The 5533-nt window shown below is 38.3% G+C and overlaps 1 pseudogene; it reads right to left on the bottom strand.

The window, feature by feature from the left end:
* Nucleotides 1-3254: 3254 nt before the first annotated feature.
* LOC100948550 lies at nucleotides 3255-3672 on the bottom strand (annotated as a pseudogene).
* Between the last annotated feature and the right edge of the window lie 1861 nt (nucleotides 3673-5533).

A 5533-nucleotide genomic window follows, 5' to 3' on the forward strand; every position in this document is an offset into this window, starting at 1 on the left:
TCAAAAGAAAAAAGAGCATATCCCCCGGCTGGGACATCCATCTGAGACAGATAAAGGAAGCCTCCAGGGCTTTTTAATCTAGGATTTTGTTCAAATGAAAACACTTCTGTAACTAAAGAAATTCTCTTGGGAGAGACTCTTTTCCCTTATCTGTCTGACTCCTGCTATGAGGAATGCTGAATTAAATATTTTCAATTGGATTTCATTTCTTAGTAACTGGTACCACCCCCCCCATATGCACCTCTAATAAAAGATAGTTATTTTCTACATTAATAAGATGTTTTACAGCAGATAAATGTCCAGTACTAGAGAAAAATGATACAATAAGTGCATTGTCTTAGTTTTGTGTCTTCTTTTGCCTGTCAAGCTAATTACTTAAGTTGAGGTCTTTGCTCTTGAAGACAATAATAATAACAACAGCTTTCATTTTCAGTGTCCTTTCTTTGCACTTGGCCCTGGGTTAGACGATAGACTGCATCAGCTCCAGTCCTTATGGTTCTAAAGGGTAGGCGATATTATCCCCACTTCACAAACCCTGAGTGCAAGAGAGGTTAACATCTCACTTAGGGTCACACAGGCTTTGTTGTTTTCTTTTTAAAGCAAGTACTAAAATCTAGATCTGGAAGAACTAGAGATCCATTCTTTCATCCTAACAAGGCTCTCCTATAAGTGTTTTTAATTCCTACAAGGGGCTGTTAACTCAGGCTCCCTGGTGTAAGGTTCAAAACTTACAAATTTAAATCTAGTTGGGAATTGGAAATACACTTGCATTTATTGCTGCCATAATCAAAGAAGCTTTTACTTTAATATTAAGGTATGGGCACAGACAGAAACAGTTAATGAATATTCTAATTGTTCTTCTGACCCCATTTCTAATTTCAATAATGAACTAATTTCCAACAATAACTACCCGCAGTCAAAGTTACCCCTAAGGAACCACTGAGGTTCAATACAAGCAACACACACACAAAGTCACCTCCCAAGGTTGCCTGTACTTTTCTTTTCACAGCTGAGATTTACTAAACTGTACGGATACACTAAATTGAACCTATCTCAAGAGGGAATTTGAAATTATAAAGATCCAAGAAGTGTACTTTGAGGTGATGTCATTTCAGTGGCTAAGCTCATTCACCTCGCAGGTCAGCCAATGTGCCAGCTAGTAGCTTCTAGGATCTTGAATCTCTAAATCTCAGTTTTCTCTGCTGGGCCAAACTGCGTTTTTGGTTTTGTTTTAATTTATTTATTTTTTAATATAAGGTCTATTTCCCAGGTTCAAAAAAAGACTATTTTTTTGTTATTTGAGATTTTAATATAACATTTAATTCATTTAAGATGTATATTCAAAATCTTACTTTTCGAATAAATTCCTTAATTTGAAATTCAACTTAAAATTGTTATCATCCTCTGTCTAAATATAGCAGACTTGAGGGTGGCTTTTGATTAATATTTGATCAACTCAAGTTGAACCAACCAAACTCCTTTGAATAATCAGTAAACTCCTAAAATCTATAAATTCAGTATATTTAATCTGCTTTACAAGCCCTTCAGATGGCTGCCTTTTCAGCCAAAATCTTCCTAAGAACTCAACTCTTGTAAATTTAATAAATGAAACTGAAAGCTATAATAAATTTCAACATTATAAGCAATAAACATAAAAGGCCTATTTTAATTTTCTTATAAGATAATAAGACCATGTATTCTTTTTCACTTTATCTCCTTTAAACTCAATTTCAAGTCTCCCTAGCATTAAAATATTCTCAACCTCATGAGAAGTTCCAGGCAAACCATAGTGACCATCTCAGAGAACTGAGGTCCTCTCAAGTAAATAAAAGGGACTTAAAGACTAGAGACCAAGACCAGGAAAAGAAACCTGGGGGCTTTAGTCATCCAGACCAAGGAAGGTTCTCTCCATCCACTGACAGACATGTGGACCATTTTTATAATTGCAATAATAAAGGACTCAAAGTCTTTTTCCTCCAAGTACAGTTGGTTTTACTGATATCTTCTAGGGGCAAAGTATGTACACTGTTACCTAACTGTTTCATCTACAGTCACCCTCACTGTTGGGGTCTAACTTCTTTCAATAATCTCTTTATTGTCTGCTTGAATCATGCTTTTATTTGTATTTATTTCAGTTCATTTTATTTTAGCTGCCTAGTGTGACAGGACACAAGTCCTTTGGTTGGATGCTCTATCTCCATACCTTCATCTGGTCTGTTAGTTAGGATGATGTCATGCTAATGACGATCTGATTATTCCAGTATCTCCCTGGGGGCTATTTTGAGGAACAAACGAGCTAACTAAATACTAAAATACTTGCTAGAACCTAGAACATAAGGGGTGCTGGACAACTACTATTATTTGGGGGCGTTTTCACTTACATAGACTTCTGTCCAATTGTTCAATTTTAGTATAATGACATATAATTGCAGTTTTGAAAGTCACATATCATATTATATCCATTTCCTGCCAAAGTCCCACTGGGGTAAAAAGATATTTAAAGCAGTATAAGCCTGTAAGTACAGGAAAAACAAAAAGCAGAAGAGATAACGGTTTAGGAAACAGAAAACCTAAATATGTGGTGGGAAATCTGAGTAGCAACTTACACTGAAAATACCTGAAAAGGCTTCAGAATTGCCAGTAATAGTTGCCCTGATGACGGAGCAAAAAGGAGAAACATTCATTCAAAATTCTCCTTAAGAAGCACGTGGACCCTTTGATCAGCTCTCATTCTGTACAGGTGACAAAAGTCTCCTCCCTCTGATAGAAGAATAGGTGTAATTTATTCTGTCAATAGGTAAAGCCGAGAACTGAGGACTGGGCTTATTAGCTACAGGTGAAGGCTTGAGCAACTAAGTAAAATATAAAGATTAACAGAAGCTTAAACACAAATATTGAGAGGCCCTCCCAATACTCTCACCCTCCACGCATGTTGTAAAAGCATTCCCTAAGGAAGCTGGCCAACCCTCCCCAAAAAGAGACCTAACGATTCTGACGTTTTGGATTCCCCAATTGTCTTAGTCTGTTCAGGCCACAGTAACAAAATACCTTAAACTAGGAAATTTATAGATACCATAAGTTCATTGTTCACAGGTCTGGAGGCTGAGGAAGTAGCAGATTCTGTGTTTGGTTAGGACCCATTCCTCACAGTTGGCATCTCTTGTGCATCTTGAATGGCTGAGGAGCCCTCAAGGGCCTCTTTTTCTTTTTCTTTTTTCTTTTTTAATATTTTTAATGACTGAAACAAAAATCACCTAAAACTGCAGCTTCTGGGAGAACCACTTATTCTTGCCCATCTCGTACCTCTCTTCGAACTTGACCTTGGCCTCCCATCGGACCTTATGGTTTAAGAGCAGGATCTCTGAAGACATCTTTGTTGACCATAGTTTTGTCCAATGGGATATCCACAGAGTACCTTGTGGGCATGAGGTAACTGTAGTTATAAACTTTTACGAAAGAAATCATCTTTGATCACTTGGCAATCTTCTTCTTGCCCACGGCAGCTATCACTTTGCAGGGATAACAGTCAATTCCAGCCACCAGAGCATGGCCGTAGGGGCCATCTGATGTGCCATCATTAATGTTCTTCACGATAACAGCTTTGTGCCCACAGTAGTGTCTAGCAGGGACCAGCACTGCTTTCCCAGGTTTTATGAACTTGCCTATTTTCATAGCAATCACCAAGGCCTATATCAGAAAGCAGGGGCCTCTTTTATAATAAAGGCATTAATCCTACTTATAATGGTTGAGCCCTCATGACCTAGCCCCGACCTAAAGGCCCACCTTCTAATACCATCTCATTGGTGATTAGGCTTCAATCAGTGAATTTTGGAGGGGCACAAACATTGGTATCATAGTGTCCATGGAATGACATGGAAAATCATAAAAGGAAACACTGTAGTTGACAAGCCCACCCCCAAGCACGGAGCTTCCAATCAGCTTTTAGTAGTGAGGGGGCAGCCAAGGTCTCCCATACATTCAAAGAAAACTTCTAATATGAATTCAAAGACCCTAATAAACAGAAAAAAATGCAGACAAAATAGAATATTTAAAAAATGTTAATATCTTTGCAGCGAAAATTATCGTGAAAACAATCAGAGTGGAATTGTTTTGCTTTAACAAAAAAGACTATTAGAGGATTGAAAAGAAACTCTTGAAAGTTAAAAATGGGAAAAAGTACATCCTAATCAAAACTTTAACAGGGGTGTCCAACCTGCAGCCTATAGGCCTCACACTGATTTGGGGAGAGGATTTTTTTTTTATTATTGTTTGGGATTCATTGAGGGCACAAACAATTAGGTTACACTGATTATGGTTGTTAGGGAAAATCCCTCCTGTAATTGTGTCCCACCCCCAAGGGGTGTACCATACACTGTGACATCCCCCATCCCCCTCACTCCTCCCCTCTCCCCATCCCTCATTCCCCTACCCTGCCCCTTGTATTAGATCTTCTGCCTTCATATTGGAATTGAGTACATCATATTCTTGCTTATCAGCTTTCATTAGTGTTTGTGTATTTACTGTGTGGCCCAAGACACCTCTTATTCTTCCAACATGTAACAGAGGGGGAAAATGTTGGCCACCCTCCATTTAGAAGGTAACAGTGAAAACACTTCCTAGAAAGTCATACTCCACCAAAACAAAGGAATAAACCAATAAACTGGAAACAGTGGAATCCAGAAAATAGGGAAGCCAACACAAAAGACACAGAGGAAACCCCTGAGATAAAGGTGTAACTATCTCAAAACGATGGTTACCCACCCAACTGAGAGAGCAGCCCATTGAGATTCAAGCAGATCAAATGGCTCCAGAGAGGGTTTTTTCCCCCCAAAATGAAAACTAATAGGATGCCAATTGTTCTGCACATACAGTTAGGAGAGTCATACAACTGAGATAGAGTTGGGGTGAATAGATGGCAAGAATTTGGAAAACAAAATATCTTTGAGGAAGGTTTGAGACTGTGCAGAAAAGACAAGCATTCATAGTGCACACACTACATATCACAGCTGGGAGTTCCTTGTGACCATAATATGTAAACCCTGAAAATGGATCAAATTAAAATACTGATATAACAAGAGTAAGTGGATTTGGAAAGATGGAGAGAGAGAGAGTATAGACACATACCCAAAAGTACAAGAAAAACTTGAAGAGAAACTTTGATTTTTGGATGAGTAGAGCACACTCTGCATGATTTCAATTTGTCTAAATTTGTCAAGGTTTGTCTTATGAACCAGAATGTGATGTATCTTGGCACGTGTTCTGTGAAGACCGCTGCTCTTGGGTGGGATGTACTATAAACTGTTGATTAGATTCTGCTGGATTGTCTCACTGATTTCTAGATCTTTGCAAACTTTCTGTCTGGTTGTTCTTTAAGTTGTTGAGAGGTAGTGAAGTCTCCAACTGTAATTCCAGCTTTATCTATTTCAGTTCCATCCTTTTGCTTCTCCTATTTTGCGTGTGTTTTTTGGTGCATACAACCCAGGATTGCTCCGCTCTCTATGTCTGATGATTTTCTTTATTCTGAAGTCTCTTT

The sequence above is a fragment of the Otolemur garnettii genome, unplaced genomic scaffold (assembly GCF_000181295.1).
Source record: "Otolemur garnettii isolate 467f Iridium unplaced genomic scaffold, OtoGar3 scaffold00121, whole genome shotgun sequence".
NCBI classification, from domain to species: domain Eukaryota; kingdom Metazoa; phylum Chordata; class Mammalia; order Primates; family Galagidae; genus Otolemur; species Otolemur garnettii.